We start from the raw sequence: 7691 nt of genomic DNA, 5'->3' as shown, positions 1-7691 counted from the left end.
AGACCTCTCCTGACCCGCCCGCTGCTCCCCTCAGCAGTGTACTTCGTCGATCTGCCTGTTCTGCTCTCCACTCTGTCTCTGGTGAAGCCTCTCTCCGTATCTCTGGCCTGTACCCCCAGTTCTGTATGAATAAATAAATAAATCTTAAAAAAAAAAAAAAAACTAGTCTGTCAAGGATGTGGAGCAAGTGAGCTTGCCTCCATTGCTGGTGGGAGTGTAAAATGGCCCAGTCATTTGCTTCTGAAATTAAATTACCATGATTCAGCAATCCTACTTCTGGATATTAATCCTGGAGAAGTGAAAACTTATGCTCAAACACAAATATTTACAGCAGCTCTACTCATAATCATAAAAAGCTAAAAACAATGCCAACTTTTGGCACTGAATTGCTGTGACTTACCATACAAAGGAATACTACCAGTAATAAAGTGAAGAGAACTACTGATTCCTTTAACTTGGATGAGTCTCAAAGGCTGAATAAAATAAGCAATCTTAAAAGTTAAACACACTGTGTGACTCCATTCTGATATTTTCTTTTTTTGTTTGAATTTTTTATGTAAAAAAAGCTTATTTTTACATAATTTTGTGCCTTTTTCCATCTCAGTTGTAATCCCTGTGGGCTTCCCATCACCAAATCAAGCCTGTGCCATCACTATAGTCCAGTGCATTTCCCTTCCCCTACTGTTTTTTGATCCCATTCCCCACTCCACCCCCGCAAAATGTCTCTGGTATATGGTTGTTCATTATTCTTGTTATTTTCTCACCTGGTCCATTATACCCCCGCTATGAGTGAAACCATCCGATATTTTTCCTTTTCTTTCTGGCTTATTTCACGAAGCATGACCTTTTCCAGATCCATCTGATGGCATTTTCAAATAGACAAAACTAATGATGAAAACAGTATCAGTGGATGTGAGGAGTTACAGGAGGAAGGAGGGTGTGATGATGAAGGGGTAATGCCAAGGAATTTTCGGGAGGTGATAGAATATCCTACATCATGATTGTAGTTGTGGCTACATCCATCTGTACTTATGCTAAAATTCAAAGACTTGTATACCAAAATGGGGTTTTATTGAATAACTTTCTAAATGGATTTTCTCTAATGCTTTCAGCATATAAAAATATGATGATATGGTTTTTCTCATTTTTTCTATAAAGATGGTAAGTAGTGTTAATAGACTTTCTGAAGTCATTCAATACCCTTCTGAAAGTTTTACCATGCTCAACTGATGAAACTGAAAAGAAACCTGGCAGACACTGGATATAAACTTGGCGAAAGGAAATATTGTTTCTCTCATTCCTTGACAATAACAAGACTCACAATCACTCTGAAAAATGCATTTAAGATCTTTCTTTGAATCTTTGCCTTATGCATCATTGTATTTTAGAATGATTGCCACTAGATTGTCAACAGTTGGGTATAAAATTCAAATATAGCTCTTATACTGCACTGGAAGGAACCTGGACCTTTTGGCTAAACAGACCAATTTCAAATCCAGGCTCAGCTGTTTTCCGATCATTTTCTTAAATGTAATCTGGGTTTGGGGCAGACAGTGATTGTCTAGCGTGTGTGTGAGTGCGTGAATGTATGTATGTAAGTACAGGAGTGTCTTACTGAACTGAGTGAGGAGTGGCCAAATGTCAGAGACAGGTTCTAATATTACTAACTCATGGAACTGTTGTAAAGATTATATATATTCTGTGTGGTACCTATACCTATTCAGTGCCATGTTCTTTATTTATAGACCAGAAGTGGTGTGCAAAACTTTGAGTGAACCTGGGGTTCATCTTAGTCCATTCATGGAGATAATATTTAAATGTCACTGAGATGAAAGTGTTTGTTTTAAATAATCATACATATGTGGTTAGAACAGAAAGTAGGTGTGATTGGAATATGTTCAAGATTCTATCTGATTCACTGACAATTGCATTCCAACTTACACCCACATGAAATAAACTTTCAAATCTCTTGCCTAGCCTGCATGTCTTACAGATCTTTAAGAAGATTATTTTTTAAAATTCACCCATAAGTTTGAGTACCTGTAAAAGGTCTCTTGTGAGAGGGGGTTAGACTTTAAATAGAAAGTAATCCTTTGTCAAATGTGCCACTTTATGAAGTTTCCTTATCAAATTAGTCAATTATAATGTACTTTTTTTCCTTTAGTAAAGTTTTTGTAGAAAATAAATGATATCGAATAGCAGTTAAAGTTAATATTTCTAAATGAACAACCCTTTAACCTTCTAGAAAATTTCTTTGATTGTTCTTCCAAGCTAGAAAGTGGTTCATAAAGTAAACTCAAGAATGCAAGATGTAAAAGCATTTCTTACACAGTAAGGCCAGGTTTCAAACACAATAGCAAAAATGGCCAATTATGTTCCCTATCTAGTGTCCAAGGTCGTATCTCCTTAACGACAAATTCCCTGACAGACAGAAACATTATACTGCCCACTCTTCAGCTTCCAGGAGCCTACCCTAGGTCTGGCTACCCCTCAACCTTTCCAGCAAGACCCATTCCACTATTTTGAAAGAATCACGGTTTGCTCTGAGCCAGCTCTTTCACCTGAGGGCTCTGCTTTAAGTTGGGAAGGCGATTATTTCCTGCCTTTTGTCTTCTTATTTTTCTTGCTTCTACCCTTTATCATAATGTTGTTTGGGTGTTGCTGGTTCTTGATGACACTCCACTGTCAGCTCAGGTTTATGCGTGAGTTTCAACAGCTGTGACATGTCTAAACTGCATTATCGCAAAAGTGTTGGCACTTGTGAAAACAGAAAGGAGCCAAATTACTAAAACAAAACATTTCAAAGGGTTCCTATGGCTACATCCTAAAACCAGGAAGTACACATTGGGCTGCGTTGACTCACTCTGCCCAAAATAACCCCTCCTGTCCAGCCCTGGCACTGGACCACGCCTGCGCAGTAGGTGCTGGAGGAGAACTGGAGCAGCTGGTGATTGCCCTCGCATCACTAAAGGTGTATAAAATGCTATTTTTTTTTTTGCCTATAATCCATTCTTTAATGGGTTATTGTGTTTGAAGTGACTTATTACAATCTCTAGAGATAAAATATGAATACTGTAGAAGGGGTGTGGAAGCTAAGGTGCAAGATGGTATGTTTTATGTAGAGGAGTAATCAGAAAATAATGCGTGTGCATTCTAATAAGGTGACAGTCACTGCAGCAGATTGAAAAGACTTGCTGTTATTATGAGCAGAACCTGTGCAGAGCTGAACTCCCAGTAATGAATCGGGGCTATGAGCCTTTGCATCTGATTTTACGAATCTTTATGTGTTCTTGTGACTTTCCTCTTTATGTATTCATATCTTAGTTTTAATAGATTTCTTAGAGGATTTTTTTTTAATGAGGTAAAGCTTTGGGGCATAAATGTAAACATGACTGTATAGCCCCTGAGTTATGAGTAGCAGGGGAGGAGTCAGGATAGGAGGAATATATTCTAAAGTAAAGATCAGCATTTACAAAGGAAGTGTTTTTCCTTGCCATATGCACAGATTTTTTTTTCTAGGTGGTTGACCTAGAACAAGTCTATTTACTTCACCTTTTGCTTGGTGTATGCTAAGAGCACAGCCTGCAATGTATATTTGGAATATTTTTTACCAGTTAGTGATTTAGTTTTTGGTTTCCTTTGTGGTGGGATTTGTTTGACATTCAGAAATTTAAAGTTTTCATATTATTAAGTATATTAACATTTTTCTTTTATTCACTAATTGAAAGTTTTCTTTTTGACAGTCAGTTTTTAAAATCTATTTGGAATTCATTTTGATGTAAAATAATAATTCTTTCAGGCCTATTAATGGGGAAAAAAACTCCTGCCTAAGGCCCCTTCTCAGACTGAATCGTTTTGAATCTCTAAGGTAGGATCTGGCTGTTGTAATGTTTTAGAATTTCTATGAGTGATTTGTAATATGCAAACTGGGATAAGAAACACTATGTGTGGCCCTCCCTGGTGGTGCAGCAGGTTAAAACACAGCACTAAGAAGCTAAAGCCACTTCAGCATGAGTTTGATCCCTGCCTGCCCCGGAGGCGACCACATGGCGAGGCAGACCTCTCCTGACCCGCCCACTGCTCCCCTCAGCAGTGTACTTCGTCAGTCGGCCTGTTCTGTTCCCCACTCTGTCTCTGGTGAAGCCTCTTATCACCCCTGCACCTCTAGCCTGTACCCCAGTTCTGTATGCATAAATAAATAAACCTTAAAAATAAAAAGAAATACTGCGTGAAGAGTCAGGTGTAGTTCCAGTGGTTCATTCCCCCAATTGTTCCAAATCACTTCACAAAGATATTTTTAAAGAATGTTCACAGGTAAGGAAATGATCATGAAAAAAATGACCATAGGTGAAAAAATATTGATATAGCCTTTGTGTGTGTGCATATGCAGTTCTCTCTGATTCCAATTTTACTCTGAAATCTATGTCCTTCTATCTATATCTATATATGGATAATATACAATTATATAGCATAATATATTACATCCTAATTACAAAATATAACCTATAATTTACACATGAGCAATATAAAAGATGAAAAAATTACATTCAATCTTAATGCTGATTATCTCAAGGTAGTAGAATTTAAATTTTCTTATTTATTCTTTTCTGCATTTTCCAATCTCTCCGCGAAGAGTATATATAACTCTTGAAGTTGAGGAAAAGTTAGTTGCAAAAGGACTTTAATTAAAGAAGGAATTTCTAACCATCATGATAAAGACATTATATAGGAGGCCAGGCTGAGCACTCAGAGGCCGCATCGTCCTTAACCAAGAGGGACTCAGCTTGCATGTTCAGCCTGTAAGCGGAACACCTGAGAGCCAGCAGAAGGTCCGTTGTGAACAATTTTGACTGATTAAATGTTGCAGGGCAGGCCCTGCTTTGTCTAGACTGACACCTGCCCTCTTGCTGGAGTGGAGAATGGGGACGGACAACAGTCTAAGTAGTTGGTGAGATTGGAGCGGAGTAGAAATGTATGACATAATGGGATCTTAAAATCACAGAACTGAGGGCTCTCCCTGGTGGTGCAATGGGTTAAAGCACCACATTATGAAACTCTCTGAAGCCACTGCAGCCAAGAGTTCAATCTCCCAGCCAGGGAGTGACCCACAGGGGGAAGCAGACCTCTCCTGACCCGCCCACTGCTCCCCTCAGCAGTGTACTTCGTCAGTCCGCCCGTTCTGCTCCCCACTCTGTCTCTGGTGAATCCTCTCATCCACCACACCTCTGGCCTGTACCCCAGTTCTATAAGCATCAATAAATAAATCTTTAAAAAAAATCACAGAATTGAGGTCTTAGAGAATTCCTTAAGACAACATCCTCATTGGATGAATAAGAACTACAGGTGCTGGGGCTAAATAACACAGATGGGTCACACAAGACCCCGGGGGCTCTGATCCCAGCCAACTGCCCGTTGCACTGTTTGAGACTCCGGATTTAGGGTTCTCATGAAGATTATGGCCAGTCAGTAGTTTTGAACTAGTAAAGTCTGTGCACATTTGGGTATATTCGTTTTGAGTTTGCTTCCCTTCTTTGAAAATAACGAGCAATGATAACTTACACACCATTTACAGACTTTGAAGCAGTGACCAAGTCTACATTATTTAATGTAATACTCAACAACCTTGCAAGTGAATGATTGCAAGTAACTGTAGTAATCACTTACTGTTACCCAACTAAGTAACAGAATGAAGAGTGTGTCTAAAACTTATGAGTGGCTTCACTCTACCTTCTTCTTCTGAGGGTTGCAGCAAACTTCAAGGGAAATATTTTGAACTACAGAGAAAACAGACAACTTGGGTCTTTCATGTGTGAAAAGGATACTTTCCCAGGCTTGCCAGACATTCTAACTACATTGGGAGAGGAGTTAGGAGGGGAAACCCCTGATAGGGGAAATTTTTTTATGAATGCTGTGAGTTGTCTACCTGTGGGGCAACAGGTATACAACAGGTAGCTTGACAAGGCTGGCAGGTGGGTAGGAGTCAGATCAGAAAACATTGGAGTATCAGCCTGAGGAATATAAGTTTTACCCTCAAGTACTTCAGGCAGAGGATAACTTGATCAGTTTGTGCTAAGAGAATGTGGATGAATTTATCATCAACCTACTACAGCAATCCATGTGAGAAACATCACTGAGCTGACAAGACACAATAGGAAGAGAAATAAAATATACAGATTGGGAAATAAGATGGATTATGAATAGATAGTCATGGCCAAAGACCGGGGAAGGATGATGCCCAAGGTAATTTTTGCCTGGGCAAACTGGGCAGAAGATATATTAATTTTTATTCCTATTTAACAAATAGCCACAAATGTTGTGCCTTAAAACAGTACACATTTGTGACATTATTTTCCACAGGGCCAGCGGGGTCCTTACAATGCAGACACCAGGGCATCTGCTGGGCTGCAAGACTTTGGAGCCCAAGGTCATCTTGCAAGCTCATGTTGTCAGCAGAATCCAGTTCCTTGCACTTGACAGAGTGAAGCTTCCAGCCTTTACCAGGACTGCCGCAGTTCCTGGAGGCCGTCCACAACTCCTGGCTATCCAGCCCTCTCCTGATATCACATTCAACACCAGCAGCAGAACGTCTCTGTCCAAACTCTTGTGCAAAGTCTCACCAGACTGAATCAGATCCATCTCCTTCTATAACTCACCTGCTTGAGGACGTTAATTACATCCGCCAAGTGAAATCCCTTCACCTTTGCCCAGTAGGCTTCCAAGCCCACAGAGCCCCTGGGGAGGGTCATTCCTGGAAGCCTAGCACTCAGCCTACCACAGATAGTGTGTTGTGAACTGAAACAGAAATGCACAAAGAGGTACCGCTTCATTGTGGTTACATATTGAGTTCAATTCACCATAATAATTTTTTTTAAGATTTATTTATCTATGCATACAAGAGCTGTGTATAGGCCAGAGAGAGGTATGGGGATGTAAGAGGATTCACCAGAGACATAGTAGGGAGCAGAACAGGCAGATCTACTAAAACACACTGCTGAGGGGAGCAGGGATGAGAAAGGAGAGGTCTCCTGTGCCATGTGGGTCACTTTCCTGGCCGGGGGTCGAACACATGCTACTGTGGCTGGTGATAACTTCGCACTGCTGTGACTTAACCCTTTGGCCACCAGGGAGGTCCCCTCACCATGTTAAACCTTAAATGTGCATGTCACCTGGGTGTAGAATACAATACTGTGGGTTCCCAGCTCAGTGTCCCTGGGCTCTGGCACACCATTCAAGTGAGCACAAACACTGCAAAGTCAGGTTTTGCACAACTACTTCTCCAAAGGAACAAAGCTAGTAACTGAGTGGCAAGAGCATCTTAAAATTTCTTTCACTGCATCATGATAATCTTCATGTAACCTCTGCACTTTCTATGCTTTCATTTTACTTGTGGCTTTGTGGATATCTGGATATTTATTTCCGGATATCTGGAAATAAGTTCTCCCTCTTGATAGGTTTTCTTCTAAGTAGTGTGAGATGGTCCTATGAGGAACGTGTACACAAGCTACCTGTTTTCACATTTTATCAACGATATTTTCATTTCCCAATATTTTCTGTGTTCTCTGGCTTCGGGATAGAAACTACAAAGCATCCTTTCTTCTGTTTTGAATTCTAAGAAGCATCCTCATAATGGCATGTTATAATGTCCTATACAGAGTGTGGTCTCATGCAGTAGAATGTACTTGACATGCTAC

The sequence above is a fragment of the Condylura cristata genome, unplaced genomic scaffold (assembly GCF_000260355.1).
Source record: "Condylura cristata isolate star-nosed mole 26May11 unplaced genomic scaffold, ConCri1.0 scaffold00010, whole genome shotgun sequence".
In the NCBI taxonomy this organism is placed as follows: domain Eukaryota; kingdom Metazoa; phylum Chordata; class Mammalia; order Eulipotyphla; family Talpidae; genus Condylura; species Condylura cristata.
The sequence above is the reverse complement of the archived record's forward strand: the minus strand, read 5'-3'. Positions refer to the sequence as shown.